At 37.1% G+C, this 7,486-nt stretch overlaps 1 long non-coding RNA gene across 1 annotated transcript; it reads left to right on the top strand.

The window, feature by feature from the left end:
- The first annotated feature begins 6,428 nt into the window (after positions 1-6,428).
- Positions 6,429-7,125, top strand: LOC124184595. Its single transcript, XR_006871221.1, has 3 exons — positions 6,429-6,485; positions 6,726-6,859; positions 7,096-7,125. It is a non-coding gene; the product is annotated as an uncharacterized LOC124184595 (long non-coding RNA).
- Positions 7,126-7,486: the final 361 nt, after the last annotated feature.

Genomic DNA, 7,486 nt, shown 5'->3' with positions numbered 1-7,486 from the left:
GACTCGCGAGCAAACCGGGATCATCGATTATCGTATTAGCTAACGGCTTACATTAATCACTACCGTAAAAGTTTATAACGTAAAACGATCCATTGAAATCGTACCGATCGGTCAGTAAATAAGCGAGCAACTGCCATAGCTCAACCTTCGTAGTTTACAAGCTAACACGTGTAAGAATCCACGATTGATTGACCTTAGATGAATCCTGGATTAATACGAGATTATCAATGCTAGTAAAAGGAAAGGGAGAGAAAAAAAAAGCAACGTTGTTACGAAAATAAAAGTTTGTCCATTGCATAGATATTCCGTTATAGATTTAAATCGCTGCAAAGTGCCGTAAGTATCTAAATCTATCTTAAATACTTATTATACGCGAGAATTAAATAACGTGTACGTCATGCGCGAATCAACGCAAAACATTTAGCAAAGCTGAATAAAATATGGCATTGAATGACATTCATTATTCTCACAATTAATAAATATACATACTAAGATGAGTTATTTGCACAATATTATAAATAATAACCATATTTGTTATTGTTATTACTATCATTATTATTATTACTACTAATTACTACTATGATACTTCTCCGTTTTACTTCACGTTTCTCTTTAGTCGTTATCAGAACTTTTCTCCAATTTCGTTAAACTTCAGTATCTCACGGGCAGCATCAGTTACTTAGAATAATTTCACTTCTTGATTCCGTAATTACGTATTATTGACGTTTCTTGTTATCACCATCTTCTTTTTCAATTTTTACCATACAGTTTGCTTTCACACTTGCTCCTAAATTTCTTTGCAGACAATTAGTATATCGTTCGGACGTCGCCAAAGGTATTAGTTTCATTATACGCTTATATCAATACCAATTCTTCATTGTTAATTATTACTATAACGGTTATTGTTTACCTTGCATAAAAATCGTTGTTTTTATTATTATTATTATCATTATCATTATCGTTATCATTATTGTTATTATTATTATTATTGATATTATTACTATTAATATCAATATCATTATTATTATTAACTTGAATCGAGTAATAATGAAATAAAATCGTTGTTAAATAATTAATACCGAAAATGGAGAGAAGAACAAAGTTGAATAAAAGTACGTAAAATATGAGCAAAAACAATAAATGATTTAGCGAGAGAGATTGATATAATATATTATCGGATCAAAATTATTAATTTGTTATTTATTAGTTATAATATCCTTAAATTATAATTATTGTAATTATAAAGTAAATAATTATATAATTACCATAAATAGTTACCTACGATTAACAAGTTGTTACCGCTTTGTTATACACAATATAATTAATATATTAAGAATTATAAAGTAAGCGAATGCATCATTGATTGGTCCTTTACTTAGAGTAATAATGATTGTTAGTTCAATATAATATATCTCTGCTATGTTTTTCTATTTGCTACAATTTCATTTTATTACGAGCGTTTTCGTTTGTCGGTTAGGCTGGTCTGGCCGACGTACACATTTTACAAAAATATTTTCAATAAACGAGAAAGCTTAACACTCCGCTATGTTTATTCTTCTCTTTATCGTCGGCCCACGCGGCGGCCCCAGCTTACATGTATAACCCACGTATCTGTCCATCGTCCAAACTATCGTCCATCACACAATTTTGTCGCTCCTTAGTGAACTAAAAGCCATTTAAAAAAAATATCCGCATTCATGCCGCACGTTTTCACGTTTCGTTGAGGTGATATTTGTCCTGACTGTCAATAACGCTAATCGTCTCGTTGGGGTCTGTGATCAGGATCCAAACTCCGTCCTAATGAGATCGCCGGTTCAGTGAAAATTAATTTTTAAACCACTTTTCTTGTTTCTGATTTACTTGGACAACGGTATATCACAGGTTGATAAACCTGGCGATAAATCTCGGGGTGCTCGCGACGATGTCAAGGCTTCGATAATGAATTCGGCTAATGGTAGCTATCATCGATATCACGTGACAGCAGGGGACGATTATTATTCTCTCTTCGTTTTTGCGACATCGAACTTTCCACTTGTCCCGAAAACCACGAATCATAATTGTGTTCCATTTCGAATGATGATCAATTTTTTATTCATTCCTTTTCCATTAAATTCAACGATCCTCCAAACATGTCTTCCCCCGGTGTTGTATGTGAACCGGTCAAATAGATAGGATCTGTATAATTTTTTGTGTACACATGTATGCATTTACATAATTACCGTAATTTTATCGCCACCGTAAAGTTTGTTCAACTATAATATTAGTAGACCAGACCTTGGACGGCCCAAGGCGTATATACCTGTAATGATTATAATGAGCGAAAAGTGTTAAAATGAAAGTATGATACTATCAACGGCACTTGTTTTGGTGTATTCCAACTTAAAGATTGATCCTCACTGTGACTGAACGGAGTTAATAAATTCCTCAACTCACTCCGTTGAGTATCTAACTAGAAAATTAGCCCGACCTACAACCCCCATGATAATGAGCTTAGGGTGACACGTCAGATTAATGGTAGGTATCTTCCACGTGTATTAAATCGTCATTTCATATTTGAATAATAAAACAAAAAAACAAAACATACGGCTGAAAAACATGAAATTGTTTAGTATCTTCTTCACATTTTCTCAGCAGTTAGTACTAAGATTCTTCGGACGTGTTTTTTGCAAACTTTGGGGTTCAATTAGTCTGAAAGGGTTCGTTTAAAACGATACCGAGACGAAAAGTTTTTTGCTCAAGAAAACGGAAGTTCAACCCCTTCGGATTTTCTCAGTTCATTTTTTACAGATTTTGCAAAATTTTGGAATTGATTCATTCGAACCCTATATCGACGTAATTTCGCGTCAGTATTAAGGTGATTACAAGAACGTTGATTCATACTCTTTAACAAAACTGTGATGATAGGGCGTGCAAGCAAAGTTCAGGTATAACCGCTGAAAACGGTAGTTCTAAAAGGGTTCCTAAGGCAGGGATCGTAAAAAAAGTCAGTTTGGCTAATTGCGCAGAAGGGGTTGTAATTGATGAATTGTGACGCGAATGAAAATGTATGAAATTTCCCATTACGGTTACAACTAGCGCCGTGCCGTCCCGGTTGGGGGCGAAGCTAATTTTAATCTCGCGGTCGGCTGTAATGAAACTTACGATTTTCCCTGTATAGCTACAGATACGGTGAAAAAGGACACAATGGTGAATTTTCATGGAATTGAGTATATGTTACGTGTACAAAGTATAACCCTGCAATCTTTATAACTGAAAATATGCGTACGGACAGGTTGCAAGTATTTAGAAATTTTTGAAACACTTACGAATAATTATCCTAAGCGAGTAACCGAGCAATTAACCGTTGAAAGTCAGGCGACTAATCTTCCTCCGTTCCCAGAACCCGGTAAATCTAACTATATTCGATACCCGATGAAAATATGCGTTTATATAATTATAGCTCACGGCGACTGCCCCGTTGTCGAAATTAATGAATAGAGGGTTTTCACATTGGAGTTTGAAGTCCCTGAGATTTGAATATTTATAGCTTACTAAATAGTTGAGTAATCGGAGTAAATTGCCGGAATGTAAGTACTACTTTCGCTCTCCTACACTGAAGTAATTAACACCTATTAATTATTAAGCAGTCAACTTGCGGAGGTAGGACCGAAACTGCCGCTACCTGAGCTAGATCAATAACACATGCAACCTAACCATCCCTGAATTAGAACCACGGAAATAAAACCAACAAATTCGCCGTTGAAATACGTTGTAGTTTTTCACGGACGAGTTTAAGGGTGGGTTCTTTGGCCTACAAGTTGAACATCCTTCTGCTTTTGATCGCCGACAAAGTCACGCGAATGATGTGGTATGACATCGCGTGAATTAATCAATAACTTGCGCTTATAATGAAGTACGAGAATATTTTGAAATGTGCACATATTGTCTTACATTTTCAGGTAAGGCAAGGCTGGAGAATCCTTAATTTCCAAATACCGAGTACTTTCAGGGGCTGCTAATTTACTCCGTGTTTGCCGTAGTGTAACGCTTCCGGCAAAACCCGCAGGTAGTCTGGCAGCAGCGAAATTTGAGGGGGGCGAGTCTCGGATATAAAGTTTATACACCGGGCTGCATTTGCAAATATGCGGGTGTTTGTACGTGACGTGAGGAAATGACAGCCAAGACGATGTTCTTTGACTCTTAATTATTCTCCATTTCAATGGACTTGTACCTAGGCGGAAAACTGGAGTTATTCTTGGCCTGATAAAATAGTGCGGAAATTTAAAGCAAGAAACTCGAAAATGCGTACCTACTCGACCTGACTACTTTTGCGCGTTCGAATGAAATCGCTTCTTAACAATCAAACATACGAGTTTGTGATTTATTAACACTCCTTTCAGAACAGTCATAATAATGCACTAATCGTCTGGCTGCAACTGCAATAAAAATCTTGGTTTCGGTAATCTTTACGAAGATGAAACATAGATTGTTTGCTTGGAAATTAAAGCTGTACACCTATATATCTATTATTAATGGACCAGTATCTATCAACAAACTCAACTCATTATCTGCAAATCCTTCTTCCAAGTCCGCGTAAAATACAACCATTAATTTCACCGTTAGATTCAAGGATTCACCCTGTGTGGACCGGAAGTTGGTGATGTGGCCGATGCTACATTCTGCATTTTCCGTTCATAATTCATTTGTGATTATGGAAATGAACTGAATTGCCCATCAGAATGTTATTTTGCACCTGGTGAAAGAGAGAGGAAAGAAAAATACTTCAGAATGGCGAGAGAAAAAAACAATATTAATGAAATATAATCGCATCAACTTCAGTAATCTGCGTTAGAGCGGCGTCAGGCAGTTACTGCCTGTAGGCAACACAGTTTCAAAAACTCAATTTATTACTACGAGGAGCTTCTGACAACCAACGCCGTAGCTAGAGGTGGGCGCAAGAAGGGTGCCTACACAGAGCCCCTTTTTGCAGAGGGTATCGTTTCGTGAGAAACAAATAAGATCCTGTAAGATAAGCTCCGGTACCACGAGCAGCTGAAAATGTATCTTTGGTATGTATGGAATACAGATGTAAAGTCGAAGTAGCTAACATCAACTCTCAGGCCCTGTACTCACACTTGGATGCTAAGACCCATTGGGGTTCCACACTGACTTAGATTTGCCCGTGGCATAACCATTTTGTTAATCTTCTCAGCGGTTGTTGAAATGGAAAATCAATAATAGTATATTGCGTTACAAGCGCGGAAAGCAGGTGATTTCCGATTAGTGAGAAGTCAGCTGCGTGAGCCACAAGGGCGAGTGCTGTGGCCACACGAGTTAGATATCGCTCATCCACACGTGTCATAAACGGTATTCTTTATAATATCTGGGAAGGGAAGTTTGATTTGAGAAGCTGCGAACGTGCTACTGACTGTGCGTAAAATTAGGACCAGGTAACTTCGGCTTTAACACAGGGCGTGAAATTGAGCGAATTGAAAGTGCGCATGTGCCGAAGAACGCCCTTGTACGTAAAATCGAGCACTTCGGTTAGGCACATGCGCCAGCGTCGTTTTACCGCACTTTTTGAAAATTAGGCAAGCTCCGCAGTCTTCCATAATTCAAGCAGGAATTGAAAGTGGTTTTTTTTTTTGCCAGCGAGTTGAACAAAATGAAAACAAATTCGTACTAAACAATTTTCAAATTTGCAGCATCAATTGTTCACATATGATCCCTAAGCAAATGTTCGAGCGTTGACTGAAGAATATATCTTTAGTCAACGGCTGACCATCGAAGGGCCAAGTCGCTTGAGTCTGGAATCGGCAGGAAAGACTAAGTGCGTAATTCTTGTATGAAATGTGAAAACTAAAACCATTATACATCACATGATATCATCATACGTCATACATCGTGCATCGTCATACATAGTATTAAAGTTCGAAACCAACGTTTGGATGCTCGGATGTTCAGAAAATGACGTCACCCAAATTTTTTTTTCCCTCGACGTCATCGATCTATAGCAATCGTCGACCGCCAAAATTCCTCAGTCTGGAAACAACCGCGCAGTAGAGCGGACGGATGAGAATCGCGCTCCGCAGATTTCGAGTACCGGGTTCTCTACCTCATGGATTCTGCGGTCCGGGTCCGCTTCTTGGTGCAACTCGAGTTCCAGGACAAGCGCTCCGGGGTTCCTGTTTCATGTTTACGATGAATTATTTCAATTCATTTTTTGCGTAAGCTCAAATTCAGTAGCTGTCATTGCGCTAATAAAATTTCTACAATTTTTTATAATTTTCTCATAAGCTTCTTGTTAAAATGTGTGAATACAGAAATCATAATAATCCTTACACAATATTTTTGATGTGTTCTGATACTGCAAATATTTCTTAGTATTCGAGGTATAACCCGAAGTGAGTGTTGGTGGTTGTTGGAGGTGGTTGGAGGTGGACGAGGAGGAGGACGAGAAAGAGGAGGAGAACAAGGCGGACGAAGAGGACGAGAATGTGTGCTCGGTGAGTAAAACATTTTTATAATATTTGATAACAATTGTAATTATATTTCATCTAAAATATTTCAAGCTTGTCATGTTTACAATGAAATATTTCAATTCATTTTTCGCGCAAGCACATATTCAGTAGCTATAAATGCGCTAATAAAACTTATTACATTATTAATCGGATAATTAATTCTATTAATCCTTACATAATATTTTTGCTGAGTTCTTATGCTAAAAATATTTATTACTATTCAAGGTATAACCTGAGGTGGTTATTGGTGGTTATTGGTGGTTGTTGGGGGCGGTTGGCGGTGGTCGGAGGTGGACGAGAAGGAGGACGAGAAAGATGAGGAAAACAAGGTGGACGAGGAGGACAAGGATTTGTGCTCGGTGAGTAAAACACTTTTATAATATTTGATGGCAATTGTAATTATATTTCATCTAAAATATTTCAAACTTGTCATGTTTACAATAAAATATTTCAATTCATTTTTCGCGCAAGCACAAATTCAGTAGCTATAAATGTGCTAGTGAAGTTTATTCTGCTATCAATTATTTAATTTTATTAATCCTTACACAATATTTATGATGTGTTCTTATACTGAAAATATTTATTACTATTTAAGGTATAACCCGAGGTGGTTATCAGTGGTTGTTGGAGGTGGTCGGAGATGGACAAGGCGGAGGACGAGGAAGACGAGGAGAACAAGGTGAACGAGGATTTGTGCACGGTGAGTAAAACAGTTTGATAATATTTAATGACAATTGTAATTATATTTCGTCTACAAGTTTTCAAATTTGTCATGTTTACAATAAATTATTTCAATTCACTTTTGTAAGTATTTATGAATATACCATCTATGAATATTCATTGTTGGTATATAAGGTCTGGCAACGTACCTACTTTCTGTAAGAGATGTTGAAGATTTTCAACATAATTATGTTTCAGTTCTGTGCCCCACCTAGTGATCCACTAGTACATATCCTCCGACGTGACATCGCTGTGCTACGTATAAA

Source organism: Neodiprion fabricii, chromosome 6 (genome assembly GCF_021155785.1).
Source record: "Neodiprion fabricii isolate iyNeoFabr1 chromosome 6, iyNeoFabr1.1, whole genome shotgun sequence".
Taxonomy (NCBI): domain Eukaryota; kingdom Metazoa; phylum Arthropoda; class Insecta; order Hymenoptera; family Diprionidae; genus Neodiprion; species Neodiprion fabricii.
Note: the sequence above shows the minus strand (reverse complement) of the source record. Positions and strands in the feature narration are given on the sequence as shown.